Source organism: Mus musculus, chromosome 9, assembly GCF_000001635.26.
Source record: "Mus musculus strain C57BL/6J chromosome 9, GRCm38.p6 C57BL/6J".
NCBI classification, from domain to species: Eukaryota; Metazoa; Chordata; class Mammalia; order Rodentia; family Muridae; genus Mus; species Mus musculus.
The window spans coordinates 94,078,078-94,099,500 of NC_000075.6; the positions used below are offsets into that span (position 1 = coordinate 94,078,078).

Below are 21,423 nucleotides of genomic sequence, written 5' to 3' on the forward strand. Positions count from 1 at the left end.
GGTCTTGAGACCTGCCATACCCTCTGTTTTCCTGTGATCTTCAACCATTTGCTTTCTTTCTCTTCATTTAATTAGCATTTTTATCAAAGTGAATTCTTACCAATTTCCTTTTGTAACACCTCCCAGGTGAAGTTCTGATTCTCCATAAATTTATCTGTTTTACTTCTTTGCTCCTTCCTAATACTTCAGAAACCCTGCTGTTATGCAGGTTATTGCTTTAGGAGATTCATGAGTAGCTCCTCTAAGGCATTTCCTACAGAGATGTGAACATACATCTATTCACTCCAGTTAAGAAAGTGACAACAAAGTAGAGAACCAATTTTCCCCGAGTTGGCTTTGGCGAATAAGTAAGTTTATAGTAGTTGCATACATGAGCATGGGTGACTCAGAGAATGCTATATTACTGAAAAGCTTGCCCCCCTCTGCCCTTCATGGGTCAAGACAACAAAAGGGACATCCCTGTAGCTCCCTGCCCAACATGCTGGCTGCTCCATCAATAGGACCACCTCCTCCTCTATCAGTTGTTTACTGCTTAGGCAAATTCAGGAGCCCTGTTACTCAAGTAATTTGTCACTTTTCTGAGAATTATAATTTGATTTTGTTCCCCCAGTTTTAGGAGTGTCCCTCTTTTCCCAAGAGGAAGTGTTTCAACTTTGAAAAGATAGCTATATAATAATAATTAATATTCACTGACCACTAACGTTAAAGAAACAAGTCTTCCTTTTGCTTTACTCAACTATCTATCCAATTTTCTGCTATAATTAGTTTAAATGCCAGGACTGTATGCTAATCCCCAAAATTGCACCATTCAGTGTCAAAAAGTAATTCTGATTTAGTTACAGAGAAAGGAAAAAGTTGAAATCATCAAAGCCAACATTTTTCAACTTCCAACAGATAGTTCAACAATTCTTAGAGACAGCATAAAGCCTGGGGTCATTGGCTTTGGAAAACTGTTTCAACAGCTGTGTCTGAGCTGCTTCCTATGTGAAATGGGCACTGTTCTAATGCCTGGCCTCAAAGAGAACATATAGTTCAATGATCTTGGGCAGGTGTAACAGGCATCCAGAGTCTTGTGAAACACAAAAAAAGATCCATTTGTGGAATTCCTAACACAGTGGGTGTCAGATCCCTCCCAGAGTGCATTTCTAATAAACCCCTCCCAGGTGCTGTCATCTCCATATCCATTTTTCTTCCTTCTTCATGAATCTTTGAGCAAGTCTCTGCATAGCCCCGATCTCTAAATCCATGATATCTGGGCTTCTCAGGCAACTTGATATATTATTACCCATAAATGCTTTACTTTCATTCTCCATCTCTGTCTCTGTCCTGCTTCCTCACCACATCCTGGATCTCCTCTGAAATTAGATGCTATACTTTATATTAATAATAGAAACAGACCCAAACTGGGCATTAGTGATACAAATAGCCATCAGGGGTGGTGAGACTCAGAGGATAATTAGCTCCCCCTCTGTAGAAGAGTTCAGAGATGAGTGGATTTGGAGCCATGTAAAATGATTTGACTTGTTCTGGGGCTCTGGAGACTTTGGCTCTGGCTTTCACAATACTAATTTTTAACCAATGTCAAGAAATCATAGAATTGCACTTCAGCCATAGGATTATGTTTTCGTTGATTAAGCTACCTAGGAAATACCTGAACCTGAAATACAGTATAAGCTCTTAGGCTGAAACTCTAGGTTTGTGTGCTTTCTCAGGGACTGATTGGCATATGCTTTTAAAGGTTAATAGTAAGATAAAAAGAATATGTTAATGTACCTTAGCTGGTAGAATTTTCTTCCCTTTTTTTCTTGCTATCAATCCTATCTGTCATTTTAGTAAGACCATAATTTTCATGTTTGTTTGTCTGTGTATATTCTTGTATTTGTGTGAATGCTCACATGCATGGGCTCATGTGGAGGCCAGAAGTCAGAATTCAATGTCTTCCTGTATTGCTCTCTAACTTACTTTTTTTGTTGTTGTTTTGTTTTTGTTTTGTTTTTTCTTCTTTCTGTTTTTTGAGACACAGTTTCTCTTTATAACCCTGGCTGTCCTGGGACTTACTCTGTAGACCAGGCTAGCCTCAAACTCAGAAATCCTCCTGCCTCTGCCTCCCGAGTGCTGGGATTAAAGGCATGCGCCTCCATGCCCGGCTCTAACTTACTTTTTAATTAATTATTTTATTTATTTACATCCCGAATGTTTCCTCTTCTCCCTGTACCCTTTCCCAAAGTTCTCACCCCCATCTTCCAACCTCTTTACTTTTGAAAGTGTACTACCCACCCCAGTGCATTCCTCTTCCCTGGGGCACCAAGTATCTACAGGATTAAGAGCATCCTTTTCCACCTAGGACAAACAAGGCAGTCCTCTGCTACATATGTTCCAGGGGCCTCGAACCAGGACCAGCCGGTGTATGCTCTTTGGTTGGTGGTATTTAGTTGAAACTGTTGATCTGCCTATGGGGTTGCCAGTCCCTTCAGCTTTTTCAATCCTTTACCTAACTCTTACATAGGAGTCCAGACCTCAGTCCAATAGTTGGCTATAAGTATCTGCATCTGCCTCAATCAGCTGCTGGTAGAGCCTCTCAGAGGACAGCCACACTAGGCTCCCGTATTTTTTTAAGACAGGGTCTTTCACTAAACCTGATGTTCACTGATTTGGTTACATTAGTTGGCCAGCAATTCCTAGAGATCTTCCTGTCTTTACTTTCCCATTGCCAGGTTTAAAGGTGTGTTACTGCAGGCCTGGCTTCTTAACAAGTTTAATGGGATTCAACTCATGTTTATGCAGCAAGCTTTCTTAGACAGAAACATTTTCCAGGCCATTTTAATACTTATTTTTATACTATATGTGATATGAAATAAGCTTCATGGGTGATAAACATGCAAGTGGCTACTAAATTCATATTGTATAAACATGAATTGAACTGCCATTATACAAAATTAATCATAAAATTTTAGCATAGATGTTCAATATAAACACAGAAAAAAAAAAACCTGAATAAAAGTCACTGTCCTCAAATGAAATTAGACCATCATATGCACTTAGGTATCTGTGAATAAATATGGTTAAATGTGTTTATTTACACAGACAACCAGAGCTACATGTCAAGTTTAAATTTAAGTATTAAAATTAATGATCCCTTAGGGGAAAACACATGTTCCACTAGAACACCTTGAGGATGCTAAGTAAGCGCTCTATCATGGAACTGAATCAGTTACAGCCATTAAAAGATATTTCAAATTAACTAACTTTATGGGGTATGGGGATATCCAAACATGAGCACTGTTTTATTTTCCAAGTTATAAGAGACATTAAATACAAAATAATAAAAATCAAAAAAATATGGTGACAAGACTCATTTGTAATTTTGCACATTTAAAATGGGTTTTATGGAAACAGTTCTAAATAAAAAGGGGCCTTTTGAAAAAAAGGAATTTTAAATAGTTTTAATAGGGAGTTAACAACTTCAGCAAGAATGTTAACCTGAACTATTTAAAGACAGTCACCTAAACAAAGTTGAGCACCTTAGTTCACACCTTTATTTTGAGCATTCAGGAGGCAGAGTCAGGAGGATCTCAGACACTTTAAGGCCAGACTGGTGTTCATAGGAAGTTCCAGGACAACCATGGTTATACATAAAGACCCTGTCTCAAAACAAACAAACAAAGCAAACAGACAACAACAACAGCAAAGAAAAGAAACCTAAACAAGATAAATAACTGATTTGTTACTCTGAGAAGAGCCAAAAAAGAACATTGTTTTTCATATTCCAAAGTATTCAATCACATTCTTCTTGACTATCAGGAGAGTTCAGAAAACAGAAGCAAAATGAAACACTGTGAATATTTTTGGTATTTTATTATGCTACAGTTGTACACAGAAAGTAGAAGATGGGTTTCTGCTGAGGGCTGCAAAGGATGATATTTGTAGCAGTAAGAAGCTGATGTGCACTAACTTGAGTGTTTGCTGTGTTGTCTGCACATCGCCTGGAGGCAGATTTCACTTCTGTTCTTGCTATGCTTGTTTTAAAAGCAAACTTGTGCATGATGCAGGTAATCATAATGAAAAGTCAAAGGATAGGAGCTATAAACCTCAGTGAGTTATGAAACTAGTTTTTTTAATTAGATATTTTCTTTATTTACATTTCAAATGTTATCCCATTTCCTAGTTTCCCCTCTGAAGACCCCCTACCCGCTCCTCCTTCCCCCTGCTCCCCAACCCACCCACTCCCATTCGTGGTCCTGGTATTCCCCTATACTGAGGCCATAGAACTTTCACATAGGGCCTCTCCTCCTATTGATGACCTACTAGGTCGTCCTTGGCTACATACGCAGCTAGAGTCACAAGTTCTACCATGTGTTTTCTTTGATTGGTGGTATAGTTCCAAGGAGCTCTGCCGGTACTGGTTAATTCTCCGGGGGTAAAAGGCTGACCTTTCCATCTGGATCTACAGAACACCCAGCTTGGCATGATGTCATGGCAGCAATTTGTTTGAAACATTTATGTGCAACTCTTTACTATGCTCCGAATATGCCTCAGTGACAAACTTTTCTTCCTCTAATATCCTCATGAATCACATGAAAATCTACCACTCTGCCATGTTCATTCAGGAGTCAGGCAATCAACCTAAAAACAACCAACATAGAAAGGTTATCTTGCAGTTGGGGGACTTTTTAAACTCATGTTTCCCTCGCCTTAGTAATGCCTCACAAGAATGAGTCTACCTTCTCTTAGTCCATCTTATTAACTTAGGGAAGGGGAGTGGGAAACACAGCAGGAGCTTCAATCTGATTTGATTGGGAAAGTTTAATAATAACTTTGCAAGAGAAGCTAACACATTCATTTCCCCTCTTTACGGAGCAGGACTCATATTTATTAGAGTTCTATAATAGAATGCAATTAAACATAGTCTGCTGCTATGTTTACCCACTCGACACACCCACCACTGCCAGATAATAGGAGAAAGTCAATATTCTTTACAAAATTCATCACTTTATTTTTTTACAAAATGTACCCTAGTACAAGCCAATTTTGTTATATACTGCTAAATTATTTTAAACGTTTTAAAAAAAATTAGTGTTTCTAGATGACAAAGTGAAATACTAGCTAGCTACTGTTCCCAGTCTCCCCACTCTGTATTATACGTGTCCTGCCTATTACAGTTAATGAACCATCACAGCATCAGCATCATGATCAAGAGCACAGCACACAACTTTCTAGGCTAGTGATTTTCCTGCGGAAACTTCTGTACTTCCAGGACCCTGAATTGTGTTTTGCTGTCATGTTTCCTTAGGTTTGAGGCTCTCAGTTTCTCTGACTTGATTCTGATGACCACGGATTTGTTTGTTTTTAATTTAGATTCTTTAAAAATATGTTTCCATCATGTTTCCTCACCCTAAACTCCTCCCAGCTCCCGAACAGTGTTTAAGAACTTCTAGACAAGTGTTTTGTAGATTCATTTGAGGAAGATTTACCTGGACTTCACAGTTGGAGAAGGCTTTGTAGTTCTAGAGAAAAATACCACAAAGGTCAGTTATCATCCGGCTCAATCACTTTGAAGATAACAAGGGCCAACACTGCCAAGCCACTATCACACATTACTCTTACATTGCTAACTATTGTTAATACTGGCAGGTAACCTGGCTACTCTAGGTTGGATCAGGGATATTCCCCCAAAGGACCAAATTCACGGGCTCTAACAGGAATTAGTGGAAAGGTGGTAGAGGTTGTAAGATGCAGCTCAGGTACGAGGCAGTGCTCTCAATGGGCACAGTGTAGACTCTATCTTTGCTCTTGCTTTCACTTTCTAGCTTTGGAGTAAATGTTTCTAATCACCTCTGTATACCTCCCTTTACCTCCACTGTGGTGTGGGGCTTCATCTTTGGCCAAAAGCCACAATGACCAAGGGCTGAAATCTCCACAGCTGTTGACTCTCCTTAACCTTTTCTCTTTGTGAGTTTATGATGACAATGAAGCATTTGCTATAATAGCATGTTAATGGATTCTTGGAAATCTCGAGCTCAATTAGTTTTCTACCAAACAGAACTGTTTCAGAAGCTATTGTTTTGTGTGTTCATTTGCTTTTGATGACTTGAAAACAGGGGTTGCCAGTACAAGCCAAGGTATAAAGGTCATTACATAGTTCAGGTTGGCCTGAAACAGATATTGATCTTTCTGACTGCCAAGGACAGAGGATTTATGGAATGAACCAGAAAACCTGGCAAAATGCAGCCTCTTTTAAGTTAAACAAAATCTTAGTCTGAGAGCTTGATAATTAAGATTCACAAAATTATGATGCCCAGTGAATTTTAAAATGATCATATCTGGAGATGAAAGAAAAAAATACATAAATAAAACATAAAAGTTACATTTATATAGAAGGGATAACTAATTAAGAAAGTATAAGGAGAAAAATTAAAGGAATTTCTAAAGAGAAATTAGAATCTAGGGCAGGGTAGAACTCAATACAAGTAATTATCAGTTTGATTATTGAACTGTTAAAAACTTCCAAACACCCGAAAACTGTGTTATTGAACAAGTTAAACATTCAAATAGCCAGAGAGAAATAGTTATAACTAATAAGTTTTGAGCCTTCAAAATGTAAAAATAAAAATATCAAGTCAAGATTTTCTAATAATTTCACTCTACATGTTCTAGAGATTCATTTTATTGATGTGTTTGTGCCTCTGCCTGCATATGTATGAACATATGGCTGCAGGTGGCTGTGGAGGCCTCCCCTGGAGTCAGGATTATAGATAGTTGTGAGCTGGTAGATGTGGTGCTGGAAATCCAATATAGATCTTCTGATGGAGCCCCAAGCAAGTGCTCCACACACCTGAGCTAGCTCTTTGTCTCCCTTACAGAAAGCTTTCAAATGAAGAATGTCAATAGGATGAGAGGAAACAAAACTAAATTCCAAAGCAATTGACAATGAAAGTCTATAAATGTAGTATACATCTGTTAAAGTGGTTAACATCACAAGTGAAATGCCGTTTCCATCTGCCTGAGTGGCAACAGTGTGAGTGCCATGAGAGCAAACAGCCCCAAGCAGCTTTTGTAAAAATATAATCTGATGTCTCATCTCAACACAGTAACTTAATGTATATTTATATTTCCAGTGGACATAGCCTCTAGCAACCACCTGCCTTCCTAAGTAGACTAAACTATACCAATGAATGAAATTCTCTTTTGATTATGTTATAAGCTAAGAAACAGTTGGTTATTGTATGCGAAGTTTGTGTCCTAATATTAATTGTATACAGGTTCCAAGAGTTGCGGTGTCTGAGAGTTTTAAAATAAACCTCATGTCATCTGTAGAGATTAATTTACTTCTCTCCTCTCTGGTTCCTGGGCTTCTGTTTCTTGTTCTTAGTAATGACTATAGCCGAGCTTCAGCCCTGTTTGGATAGGTAAGGTTGGGAAAGCTTGCCTTCTTACATTAGGACAAAGGTGAGAGTTTTTCATAATGCAGTAAGGTGGTTTGAGCTTTTCCTGTTTGGTAAATTCCTTCTATGTCCAGTTTGTTGAGAGTTCTTTGTCTTGTTTCGTGAAAGGGTGTTGAATTTTGTGAAGTCCATTATAACTATTGAAATTAATCTATTACTTTTAAAGCCCTTTCTACGCATTAATTAACTCCCCAAGGCTGAAAACTTCCTCCATCTCAGCAACAAATCTTACTCACCTCTTGTGGGTGATTGTTTTCCTATGCTACGAGGGGTTCCTTCACCTATATTTTATTGAAGTATGCATATCTGTGATACATGTATTACCTTCAGCTTTCTTCTTATGTAGTGTCTTCAGCCTCATCACAAGGGGATGTTAACTGTACAAGATGAGTTTGGAAGTCTTCTCAAATTTCAGGAAAGGGTTTGAGAATGACTCTTGTGGATTGTTCTTTAAATAATGGACTAGAAAAGATGTTGAAAACTCTAAACACAGCTTAAAGGATCATTCTTGTATGAAGCTTGAAGGTGAGGGGGGGAAAGATATAAAATGCTCAGTTTTGAAAGGAAAAGAATGCTAGTACGCTTAATTATTATAGTCAAGGCTTGTGCTACAAAAGCAACCATATTGCTACATTTATGCAATTGCCTTTATCGGTTGGGCTTTCAGGCAACTGTTATTTGTTTCCTAACAATGCTGTCCTCAATTTAGCATACACATTGATTATTAGGTACAGTGTCCAACTACTATAATAATAATTTTACTTTATTTGAAAACAAAATAAAACATAAAATAATGGTAAGATTTCTAAATATGTATTCTTCATAACACTTAAATGATATGAGTGAAAACATCTTGGATCTGAAAAATGTAATACTGAGTTAATGTGATAGTCTATCCAGCCACAAAATGTCTGCAACAAATAATTTGGAAGGTAGTGCAAATGATTTATGCAGTGTCATATTTAAAAGAAAAATCTATCCAGAGCACATTCCCTTTGATGTCTTACAAATTTAACATCTACACAAATATATCTTAAGAACTTGAGAGTTATGTTTATAACAATATGTATATTTGTTAGAATATCATATAAGCATATACCAAATATCCTAGGATGGTACTCTATAACAAGACCTGGTGCTCCTGCCCAGCACTTAAGGACGTGAAATTTCAATTGCATAAATTTGAGAAGATAAGTCACTTTGGGTGAGTACAAAAACCTTTGAAGAATAACAAAAAGGGTAATTATTTTTAAATTTAAGGATCTTCTTTTCCCTGGCTCCAACAAGGGTCAAAATAGACATGTACCTTGGAGAAATGAACAGAAAATGATTTGCAATTAGAAAAAATCCATTAACAGCTAAAATATGAAGCAAAGGTATCAAAGTGTTCTTTTTGGCTAGAATCTTGCTCTAAATCCTTGTGTCTGAACATGACCTGTGAACTTGGGGCACTCCTCAATTCTGCAGAGTCTTGCCTCACATTGTTGGGTCCAAATGCCTTTCTGATTCATGAAGTTCATGGTTTACTATATCCACAATAGCCTTTCCATTCCTCAAAACTTTCAGTGGTATTCACGTCTTCATAGAAATACTTTTCGGATATAACTAACTTCTCTGTTTAAAGTAGTCACCAAGGATCTATTTCCTGTCTAGCCGGGCATCTCAGGAGGCAGCATATGAATTGGCACATCCATGTTTTAAAAGGTAAAACTACAGGGAAACCATGATATCAAAGAGCTGAGGATAGAACATTTCCTCCATCTTTGTCAGACATATCAGGTTATGATCTGTTCTTGACTCCAAGAAGGAATACTTCCTGATGCTGCATGAACCCCAGGTTCCTCTACATCTTCTACAGACATCACAAGCTGCCAATACACTTCTTAAGTGAAGCCTGCAATCAGCCCCATGTACCTGGGAGATCCAGGATGGCTCCCCAGTGAACTGCAGCCTGAGTGTTGGTTCTATGCTTGTTCCATCAGAGTGGTGTTCCAAATTCTGCATTTCTGACAGCTCAGTATATTCCTGGAAAATATATGTTCAAGTGAAACTTCCAGGTCTTCTTAGCAGTTTGCCACAAGGCCATCGGATTCTACTATGAGAATTAAAGAAAGAAGCAAAATAGTGAAACTCTCTGCTGCCCACCAGCATTGTCAGTGTGGTAAAAGCCCAGCCACCTTGTCCTTGCAGTGAACTGATGTGCTCTTTACCCCCAAACACTCCAAGAGATGTCAAAAGGCATCTAAACCTACTCCTTTACATCATCCTGGCAAATGCCACAATCAACTGTCACTGATCGCTTTCTGAGCTCAAAGACTTTCCAAATGATGTCCACGTGCAGTAGTTTAAATGGTTGGTCACCCATGCACACAAAAAGATGCAGGATATGGTAGACGCATAAAAACAGGCCTTTTTATTTCCTCATTTGTTCAAAAAAAATCACTGAAAGAGAGATACAAGAAGGTAGGCCTGTATGTCTCAGTGAAACAGATGAACGACCCTCTCCTGTGCAGTATGTCAACAGATTGAAATTTATGGAAAATATTATCATCTCACAATATGTCACTCTCACAAAACTGGAGGGCCTTGATAACAGCACTGTGAATGGAAGAGTAGAACACTGTACAGACGCTAATCTTCTGAAACAAACTTCGCCTTCCAGCTCTTTAGGGAGAAACGTCTCCCGAGCACTCTGTCCATTCTTCTTAATGCATAAGCAGCTGAACTGACCCAGCGTTTCCTTCTTTATTCCGCAGCTCCCCTTGCTCAGAGAAACCTTGCTCAGTGTCAATTGAGAGGATGCCAGGTTGGAGATCAGCTCGTTCCATTTCTATTTCAGCCTCCATCTCCAAAGAGTGGGCTTTCTTCTCATATCTACTGCTCTGCCATGGTATGTATTCTATGACTTTTCTAAAACACAGAAAATTGCTATTCTAAGCAAGTTTTAAAACAGCAAGAGCTGAAGAGGAATATGAAAAGCACACATTTGTGCTAAATGCAAAGCATTTGACCAACTCAGTCACTATTGCCAGCAAAGAGCCAAGTGCTTCAGTGCACCAAGGTCCCTAGTTGCTAGGAATCTGAGAGCACAGACTCAGTATCATATACTCCACAGACTATACCATGGCTGCCAAGAAGGAGAGTCTACTTCACAACATTTCCATAATCAAAGCCTATTTTTACAATGTTAATGATAGGTTAACATTGTGAGAGGCAGAAGAAATACCTGTAGTGAGAAGGCAGGTTAGGTGATACTCAGAGGTCAAGCCCTTATATCTCTACCCTACCTACCTGCATGTCTGTGCATCAGTCACACATAATGCTATCAGTCACCATTCTCTCATGTAAATGAGACTAAAGTAAGAACAGAACAACAGTCACTTAGACAAAGAGAAGCGTGTGCAATACATTTGAAACTTCTTCATGAATGGTTCAAGCATGGAGAAAGGCTATGCTGGTTAACAGCTTATAGTTGTACTTATTTTTATAATCCTGAGATGTACAGATTTCACTCAGAAGTGGCTAATTTTATACAAGCTCCTCACAGTAGTAAATGCCACCTTGTTTTTATCCTCATCCTTCTTCATCTCCCCTCCTTATTCTTATGAACACCACAGTCTCTTAAGCATGAGGCATTAAGAAATACAGAACACATAATTGGAATGGAGCCAGACATTGCTGTTTGATGATGCTACTAAATGTCTGAAAAATACAAGCATTAGTTTGCAAAACACATGTCCAGAGCCTTTCACGATGGTTGAGGTTTGAACCAACCTCATTGCCTTATCTCACACAAAGAAGGTTTGTCTTCCTGCAGAAGGCCAAGGTGGGAGAGATGCAAAGGTTTTCAAGGCAAAATGCCTACCACAATTCAATGTGCTCCACCAACACTGTAAAGAGCAGGAATATCATAACAACGAGGGGTGTCAGAGCAATTGGGGTACCAAAGAAGAGACATCACTATGTTAGAATTTGTTGAAAGCCTCAAATCAAGAGCTAGGCTTATTTTTGTTTGAAATGCTTGAGGTCTACTTGAATTTTTAAAATGTGTTTACAATTGGAAGCAGCTCTATACCCGTGCTTGCCTCCGAGGTGATATCAGTTCACCTAATCGTGCACCACCAAATGTGACCATCAACAGTGAATCCCACCGGAGATGGTGTGGTCTCTGTCAGACCTTTTCCTCACTTGCCTCCAGATGAGCTTCCCTTCCCCTCAACCCTGGCACCAGTTTTCCTGCTGTCCACCTGTCTCTCTCCAGCTCCACTCTGCTTCAGTTCTTACTTAGAATCTGCATGGTTATAACCTCTGGGATGAGTAAGATTGAAAGATTTGCTCTAGACTTCTGAGAGTTGTTAAAGCATAAGCTCCAAACCATCAAACAGCGCTGGCCCTAAGCAAGGGAACATCTGTGTTGCTGCTCAGAACTGCCATGCCTCCCACATTTGGATCTAAATGATCTGCTAGAAGTTCTGTGTTTCTCACTCCCTGGCCCTGTCATTGGATTATCATAATGTTTTCCCCCTGTTGTGATTCATAGATGTATGGAATTTGGGCCTGGCTCATGAGTAAATCATTCACACTGTACCAGTCCAAAGACAGGGAGTCAAAAACCTTAGTGGAGACTGGGAAGGAATGAGTCAAAACCACTGCCTTTTATTACTTATAAATCTCTTTATTTAAATGTCTCCTCCATGACTCTCTTTCATATCTTTGTCTCTCAGCTTCTGATGAACAGGTCAATGGTTGACAGCTATTGAAATGCCAAATGTTAGTCTTGGATCTTAGGGACATTATTATAGAGCATTAATTTAGAATAAGCATGGATATAATTGTTCCATAAGAACAATTTTTTCTGTCCTTTTTCCTATTTTTCTTTAATATCTAGATATTTTAAAATCTTGTTCCTGATGATTACATAAAACAAGTGGATTAGATTAATTTAGATTAAAACTAAAAAAAAATGATCTATTAGGTAGCCTATTAAATTAATGAAAATGAATACATTTTGACCTGATATTAAAAGACCCTTAGCATGTATTTAATGACTAAAATATTCCAAGAAGCATAACAAGTACTTCAATTATACATTGTCTCATTAAATTTTCACACAGATTTTTCAGATAAGTGTTGTTAATCCCAGAACTTCACTCTGTCTGCAGCCACAGGGTTTTTCTAAAAAGCAAGAACCTCTTAATAAAATGATCTTAATTTAGACATGAAAATCAGAGCTCAACTGTCAAAGATCTAGTCCAGGGAATAATCTTGGTCAAGGTAAATCTTAGCCAATATGAAATGGTCACTGTTAGTCATGAGATGTCAGCTATGCATCAAGTAACATATGAGACCTCTCATTAATCTTCATATCCATTACTCTATTCTACATATAAAGGAAACAAGGTTCACAGAGCTAATTGATTCCTGAGATACACAACCAGGAAGTGTAAGAAATTCCATATTATGAAGAAGGCAAAGACAAGCCAAAAGATGAACATTTAACCACAGAGCATCAGGATTCCCCATGAAGATAAAGACCCAACAGTAAATGAGGCAAAACCCACATGCAGTGTCTGCGGGATCCAAGCGCTGTTAATAGACACAGACAATCTTGACATTTTACTCACCATCTCTTCAAGGCTGATCAGTTTTAACTGATTAATCAAAGAATCCCATTGTTTTCTGAAAGAAGGGATAATTCCCAAACATCCTTATAAAATGCAAAAAAAAAGCTTGAAATGTTTATTTTTAAAACTGAGATTTACATAATTCTTTATAGATATGGCAATCAGAAATGTCAAAGATGTCAAATATTGCATTTAGACAACGTGTTAATTGATTGATTTATAATGGGAATGCAACATTTGATTTAATTTACATCACTCCCAATTTTTTTTTATTTACATATTGGTCATTAGAAAATTTCTCTAAGCAGAAACAACTAGTCTGATAACAGGTGCTGGGCCTAGGGTTTTATTGGTTACTTTGCTTATTGATAAAGCAAAACACCTGGCATAAACAACTGAGAGAGGAAAACTGGATTCTGTTCAGGGAGGGGAAGGTCTATCGTGGCAGAGAAGGCATGAAGATAGGAGCTTGAAGTGGCTGTCCACATCGTGTCTGAAGTCAGGAAGCGAAGAGGTAGCAATATCAGTACAAAGTTTGCTATTAGGTTTTTAAGTCCTAAGCCCCAGTAAATGGGATGGTGCCACCCATATTTGAAAGAGGAGGGTTCCTTCTTCAGTGAAATCTTTCAGGATGTACTCTGTAGACAAAAGAAAGGTGTTCCCATGGTAACTCTAAATTCCGTGCTGCTGACTGTGAAGAGTTAACAACCACCCTCTATTGTGTGGCAGTTTTCTCTGAGTGAAGCATTCCTTTCTGAAGGAGAAGCCCATGAAACCCAGGGAGTAAACAAAACGTTATGTGTCCAATTGAACAGGAACTTAAGATCCAATTATAAGCCCTTCTGGAGCGGTTTAAAAAGGAGCCAAGCGCTGAGGGAGGAGCCTCTGAGGGGAGGAGCCTCTGATCAGCCCAACTGCAGAGCAGAGATGTTTGGACTGTCCAGCTGCCCGCAGGCTGTGCACAAACTCCTGCTTTATAGCTTTTGTGACTCTTTTGCTATGTGAGCGTTTGGGTTGCGTAACTGTTTTTCAGTCATCTCTGTTCTTTGTAAGTATGCACTCTCCATATTCTGTTAGTACCTCAATAATATTTTATTGGTTCATCTTAGGTCAGCCACTGGCTTCCTTTCCAGGGTAAGTAAACACATGTTCACTCTTCTCTCCAGGAAAGCATATACCACACAAAACCCCCTTGTCAACTTCACACTCAAACATAACCTTCAATCTTAACATCTTATCCCCATCTTTAATGTCACATTTATATGTCTGTGCACAATTGATTTCATGTACTTTCAAATATCCCCCGAGCCATCAACAATACAAGCAGTGTTTAAAAGTCCAAAGTCCCTTCTGAGTTTCAGGGTAGTATCTCAATGGTGAATTCCTCTAAAATTTAAAACAACAACAACAACAAATACCTAATTGTGTTCTTCTAAAATACAATGGCACAAAGTGAACTTTCTATTCCAAAACAGTTAAATAGGTATACAGCAAGAAAAAAAAAATGGTGAAAGACAGATCAGAAATCCAGATATAAAATCAGTAGTTAACATCCAGAAGATGGGGCTCGTAATAGATATTCTGGGTTCCAATAATCTTGGGGAGCTCCAAGCCCCCAGATCCTCTCTCTCTCTCTCTCTCTCTCTCTCTCTCTCTCTCTCTCTCTCTCTCTCTCTCCCCTCTGCTTTGAATGCAATGTGACCACTGGCTTCCTGCACCTTCCTCACCATGAAAGAAAATACCCTCAGACTGTGAACGAAAATAAATCCTCCCTCATTTAAATAGCCTTTTCTCTGGTATTTTATTACCACAATGAGCTAAATAACTAATAAAGAAAATTGCTACTGAGGATTATGTCTAAGACAAATATGACCACGTGATTGTTAGGCTTTTGGAACAGGCTTGCAGGAAGAATTCAGAAAATTTTAAAGCTGTGTACTATGAAAACCCTAGAATGCAAGAAGCACAGCTTAGTGGTCATATCTTTAAGAATGTGGAAAACAATAATGCTTAGAAAAATGCAGGCAGTAGAGACCTGGGTCATGGGGCTTCCGTGAGGAACACACACACACACACAGAGAGAGAGAGAGAGAGAGAGAGAGAGAGAGAGAGAGAGAGAGAGAGAGAGAGAGAGAGAGAGAGGAATGATGGTCAGCAGATCTCTCTCCTCTTTTTGTTCAGCTTAGGATACCAGCCTATGGGATACTTCCACCCATATTCAGGATGAATCTTTCTCAGTCAAATATTTCTGCTGGGTTCTACTTCGGCCCTCAGATATCCAGGCACCAATGAGCACCAGCTGGACAGGAAGGAACAAAGCTGATCTGGGTGGGTGGACTCGCAGGATCTCAGCTGGCATAAGCACAGTTAAATAGTCTCTCTAGAGCAGGTTCACGTCTACCCTTCACCACTGCACAGCTTTCTCCATGCAAGGGCTGCTGATCCAGAGATTATTTATAAATAGACATCTATCACTGATTTTTTAATGGCAGGAGGGAGGATGTTAAAGACAAAGTTTATGTGAAATACTTGTAATGGTGAAACCTATTTTGTTCCTCAAGCACTATAATCATTAAGCAAAATATTCAGTTCTGTACATAGAGTTCTATATTTTGGTTCTCAATCATTGCACTACTAAGTATATCTGACTCCCTGCTTGGAGTTGAAAATAACTTTGATTTGTTTTTTTTTTTTTCCCTAACTCTTAAATCCTCCAAGCTCTGGAAGAAGTACCAACTGTGAGCAGGAATATTTAATCTACAGATAAAAGCAGAGTTCAGATATTTTTGACTGAGAACAAAATTAAAAGCTTGTCACATAGACCTAGCAGAGTTAACTTCTGGTAGAGATGCACATTGCATTCTGGCGTCTCCCTCCTATTTCTACTATTGAATAATACATCAGCTTCATTATTTATCTTGTTCACCTAATGGCTCCCCCTTTCATTGTATTTGTATTAATTTTGACATTTCTCATTTCCTGTCTCTTCTTCTTTAAAATTATCCTTTGTTTCCAATATATACTGCACCTAACTTGATTAATTTAGAAAAGATGGGGGGAGTAAATAAGATAAATGGGAAAATGATAGCATTCACGTTTCCTAGCCAGATTTATTTATCTTGTGGATAAAAATCACTCTGATGCAGTAGACTCTGTACTCTGTTGAATTTGATTGATGACACAGAATTCTTACCTAATTCCTGAAATATCTTGAGGATTAACAGATCACAAAAAGATGAGCACTATATACCAATCACACAAAAATAAATCAAGTTAGGTGTAGTATATATTGGAAACAAAGGATAATTTTAAAAAAAGAGAGAGACAGGAAATGAACAATGTCAAAATTAATATAAACATAAAGAAAGAGGGAGCCAGTAGGTGAATGAGAGAAATGATGAGGCTGAAATAGACTGATGTATTCCTGTTTGTCAAAGGAAAAGAGCCCACTTGGCTTTTGAAGTTGGTGTTTCTTACTTAGGGAAAGCCAATGGACCTTCAAATCTGCAAATCTGGGGTAAATTATTAAATAGTCGTGTGTATTTTTTTTTTTTTTTTACAAAAGGGAACACTAATTCAGTTAAAAGTTTTTGAGTTTAAAACGCATTCCATTCTACCTCTATCAAAGTTCATAGAGAGGGATAGGCTTTGGAGCTGGATACTCTTGTAGCAGAATGTTTTCTATTTGCAGCTACCTTACAACGAAAGGCATGATTTAAAGAGAAAGGGGACTTATTAAATTTTATCTGAATGATTTGTTAGAGTGTGAATAAAGTCACAAAAGATGCACACGCAGCCTAGCACAGGGGAGAGTGCTTCTGAAAGTGGCTGATCTTCCAGGGTCAGAGCAGTGTGAATAGAATCAGCTGCACTGGCAGAGGGGAGAGACCCTCCAAGAATCACCACACAATGAAACCCAGCTGCCCAGCTGTCTCCTAAGTACCTTTTGTCTTTTCTCTAACTCTGTAGGAGTTTATGGAATACTCAAAAGAAAAGTTGCCAGGACAGATACTGAATCAAAGTTGATAGAATAATTATTTGTTTGTCAAAAGGAATGAGTTACCAGAGAAACTGGAGCCCTTGTGCGGTGATACTGGAGTGCAAAATGGAATAAACAAAACCAAACCAAAAGCAAACAACAACAACAAATACAGGTAATGGCATGCAAAAACTAAACAGACATGACAGCAAAATTACAACTTTAGCTGCATAGCACTCTCAGAGAATTTTGGGAGAGAGAACAAACATATCCAGAGCCTCATTTTGTACAATAAACAAAAAGTGGAAATTACAAAAGTATCCAAGGTCAAAATAATAGTGAATAGGATGTGAAATATAAGCATTCAGTCCCAACAGAGAGGGCACTTCTGACATATGCTGTGACATCAATGAATCTTGAGAACATCTTGTAAAACAAATGCCAGTCACTAAAAGCTAAGCATGCCTTGATTCCGCTTAAATGACATCCTGAGAGTAGTCAAAATCGTGGAGGAAGACATAGAATGACTATCACTTAGGGCTGTGGTAAAGTTGGACAGGGAATGACTAGTCGGTGGGCAGGAAGTTTATATTTTCATGAGATGAAAATTATGAGTAGAAGTCATCTTCTCAGTATTGTAAACTTGCTGCTGAAGTGTGTTTTTAAAAATGATTGAGAGAGGTGCAGAGATGGCTTGGTGGTTAAGAGCTTCCAGAGGACCTCAATGTAATTCCCAGCACCTACATGGCATCTCAGAATTGTCTGTAACTGTTCTAGGGGATCTCACACACAGACATATAGGCCAGACAGCAATGAACACTAGATAGATTGATAGGTAGATAGATAGATAGATAGATAGATAGATAGATAGATAGATAGATATGAAAAATGTTTGAGAACTCTTTCATTACATTTATTCTACCAATATTTTAATGGAGAAATAGGTTATTCACATTTCTGTTGATCTTGAGGACTATACATGCTATGACCCTCAGTGAGAACACAGATTATAAGTAGTATTTCATAATTCCAATTTTGGAAAATAACCAAACACAAGTCAATATCGTCTTTGTTTTTTAACTACCGTTTCATAAATTAATATAATAACTTCTCATTACTTTCAACCCTCCATGGCCTTTACTCCTTCCCCTTCTTCTCCTCATGGAACCCTTTCAACAAGCCTCCTCTCAGTTACTTGTTATCTTTTTGTGTGTGTGTGGCTTACTGAGTTTACTAAGAGTAACATGAGGCAGGTGGATGATATTGAGTGGAGCAAATATAATGTATCTTGGCTCTGCCGCGGTATCAGTAAAAGATACATCTGCACCAATAACTCATAGTTGTGAATAGACACTCTAGGAAGGTGGAACCCCATGAGATACTCTCCAATCCATGATGAAAAGTTGATGGGTCCAATCTTGTGCAGATCTTGGACAGGTCACCAATAGCATCAAGGAGTTGATGAGTGCAATGGCTGTGTCACATCCAAAAAGTAACCTTTTTTTCTCCACATCTCTACGACTTCAGCCCTTGCATTCTGTCTTCCCCCTCTTCCAAAATGCTCCCTGAGCCTTGTGATATAGATCTCTGAGTTCTCCACTCTATCTCATTCATGATGCATTGGCCAGCTATGGGTTTCTGCAGTTAAAAACAAACAAACAAACAAGCAAACAAAACCACTTTTGTGATAAAGACTGGGTACAGCATGAGCTTCTAATGCTAAGTGGGGCTGGGGCAAGTCAATATGTTTAAAGTGATTTTCTGTAAATTCATAAGACCATAAGGAAAGTTGTATATGACACATATGTAATTATTCAGCTAGGTTATTTCTAGTGGTTGGTGACAGCTGAGCTTGTCTTAAATGTCTGCATTCTTTCTCACTTCACCAATGGGCATGTGTTTTGAAGGTAAATTACAAATAGCAAAGAAAATGAAAGTGTACAGTTTTGGAACAGAGAGAGCTAATGTGTAATTTTCTTCCATTATCCCAAATCAAGCTTCATTGCCCACCAGCTATTTCCACTATTCTATCAGGGTTTAGCACCATTGAAGTAAAAGTTGTGTGCCTAGAAGGTACCAGAGATGTGGGTACTATCTCCTCTATGAGACTCAGCTCTAAGGCATTTTCTCAATTAGTGATTAATGCAAAAGCCCAGCTCAAGGTAGGTGTCAACATCTCTGAGTTGGTAGTCCTGAATTCTATAAGAAAGCATGGGAAATAAGCCAATAAGCATCACCCCTCCATGGCTTTGTCATCACATCCTGACTCCAGGATCCTGCTCTGATTGAGTTCTTGTCCTGACTTTCTCTGTTGATGAACAGCAATATGGAAGTGTAAGTAGAATAAACCCATTCCTCCCCAACTTGCTTTTTGGTCATGGTGTTTCAGCAATTAAAACCCTAACAAAGTCATTGCTCAAAGTATCTCCCCACTTTAAGATAGAAGAATAGAACAGATTCTTACAGCCTCAGAATTTATGGTGTCATTTTCTAAGTCCCACAAAAAAATATTTACTATCAGTGTTTTTATTTATAAGTAATGTTTTAAAATCCATTAGCTTGACAAAAAAAATATCAAGTAAAGCTGTATTTATTGTCTTGTGCTCTAGGGTTCTTGTTTTGTCACTCAAAAAAGAAACTGTAAGAGAAGAGTCTAACCTCAAGAGTTACAAATTCTGTCCTTCACTCTGATTGTCACCATCCCATCCTGATTTGTAGACAGACTTAAGTCTCTCTTCTTATGATAGGGTTAGTTGTCTATCAGCATGATATTGCTCCCACGCTTGTGAAGGCCTAGGTAACAATTGTCGTTCATTTGGATCTTTTTTTTTTTTTTTTTTTTGTATTTTTTTGTCAAACCTGCCCTCTTTTCTTTCTTTTTTTTTTTTTTTTTTTTTTTCTATTTTGAGACAGGGTTTCTCTGTATAGCCCTGGCTGTCCTGGAACTCACTTTGTAGACCAGGCTGGCCTCGAACTTAGAAATCCTCCTGCCTCTGCCTCCCAAGTGCTGGGATTTAAGGCGTGGACCACCACACCCGGCTCCAAACCTGCCCTCTTAATCTCGACCATCATCCTCCTATAGCTGCTCACAGATCAAATCCACTTTCTGACTCATCCTGGCTAAAAGGCAGAGAGGGACCCAGACACTTGTTTATATTGTTATTGCACACAGACTTTGGTGACTACGTCTAAGTTCATATAATAATAGAGTCATTTTTTTCTTCCGTTTTGTTAAATAATCTTTCACTGGGAATGTTTCCCTTAATGTGTCTTAATAAGTAGACATTCTACCCTACCACTGTTGCTCCCGTTCACGATGCCATGAGGGTTGAGGGCTGCTATTCTCAACACTGCTACTTATACAGGTTAAGTATCCAGGATATTCATTGTAGTTAAATACCAACACCTGTCAAACACTGATGACATTCTTGACCCTTGTCATCTTGACATACAAACACTATTAAGCCACAACCCTTCTTTTCTTTTGTATCCCCAAGAACTTACATTAAAGCATAAATAATTTTAAAAGTCCCCCAGTCTTTACAAATTCAAGCACAGTAAAACTTCAGTCCCTTTAAAATAGGCAATTTCTCTTAAAATCCAAAGTCTTTTAAAACTCCAAGTCTCTCACCTGTAGCCTCTAGTAAAATACTTTCCTATTTCAAGAGGGTAAAATCAGGGCACAGTCATAATCAAATCAAGGCAAAACCAATCTCCAACCTTCCAGTGTCTGGGATCCACTCATGATCTTCTGGACTCCTCCAAAGGTCTTGGGTCAATCAGCTGACTCTGCCCTCTGCAGCACACACAGCTTATCTTCTAGGTTCCAGCTGGCTGTATGATACTGTTGCTGCTGTTCTTGATGGCATCTCATAGTACTGGCATCTCCAAAACTGCAGGTGTTCATTGCTGCAACTGGGCTGCACTTTCTCCAATAGCCTCTTATAGGCTCTTTCCTGGTGTCAAGCCTCAGCTTCTTTGCATGATCCCTTCAGTCTTAAGCTTTCAAGCACCACTGAGACTCCACCTTCACTGAGTCTCCTTGCTGCTCACAGAACCAAGCCTCCCCATGACCCCTTCATGTCTTCAAAACCAGAATCACTCTTACACTTAAACCGTGTCCAATTGTTAATCTGTTAACAGTGGTCACGTCTGGAACACAGATTCTCGAAGCTCTCGGTAACATTTTCCAGAAAATTTCACTTCACTGATGCTGGTCTCTTCTAAATTACCTCTAATTATTTAACTTCAGCCAATCAGCATCAATCACCCCACCCAGCAAAGGAAAATTTTGCTTTCATAGTTCTGGTATTTTGTTAATTACAGCTGATTCTCTAGTCCCAGCTATCCAGAACTCACAGAATCTTAATTCAAACTA

The 21,423-nt window shown here is 38.6% G+C and overlaps 1 long non-coding RNA gene across 3 annotated transcripts in view; it reads right to left on the reverse strand.

The window, feature by feature from the left end:
- The window catches only part of Gm31847, a 210,071-nt gene that overhangs the window by 97,808 nt on the left and 90,840 nt on the right, over positions 1-21,423 (reverse strand). Inside the window, exon 3 of one of the 3 annotated variants that reach the window (XR_379711.1) lies at positions 9,316-9,467. The exons of the other annotated variants lie outside the window; for them this stretch is intronic. This is a non-coding gene — a long non-coding RNA (predicted gene, 31847). Of the gene's footprint in view, positions 1-9,315; positions 9,468-21,423 lie in introns of those variants that run through there. 3 annotated transcript variants of the gene reach the window in all.